This window comes from Penaeus monodon, chromosome 21 (genome assembly GCF_015228065.2).
Source record: "Penaeus monodon isolate SGIC_2016 chromosome 21, NSTDA_Pmon_1, whole genome shotgun sequence".
Taxonomy (NCBI): domain Eukaryota; kingdom Metazoa; phylum Arthropoda; class Malacostraca; order Decapoda; family Penaeidae; genus Penaeus; species Penaeus monodon.
In genome coordinates, this window is record NC_051406.1 from 1479070 (window position 1) to 1479358 (window position 289).

The window sequence follows — 289 nt, forward strand, 5'->3', positions numbered from 1 at the left end:
GCGGGATTCATTATGACGTGATAGTTCGTAACCCGCGGAAATAGACAAAGAAGAATACCACATTGCCCCTCACCCCCACACCCCCTCTCGGGAGTTTTTTTGTTTTTTCTATGTATCTGCGTCTTATATGCAGGGATACTTTCCTTTTTTTCATTTTATGGAAATCAGAAGTATGTCTATGATTTTGATGTGACTAAGACCATATTAGTTTGGATTTGTAATGAAGACATTGTCTGTTTAACTGTGTATTGTATAAGATTTTGTAATTAAGGTCTGTTGCTCCTTCCAA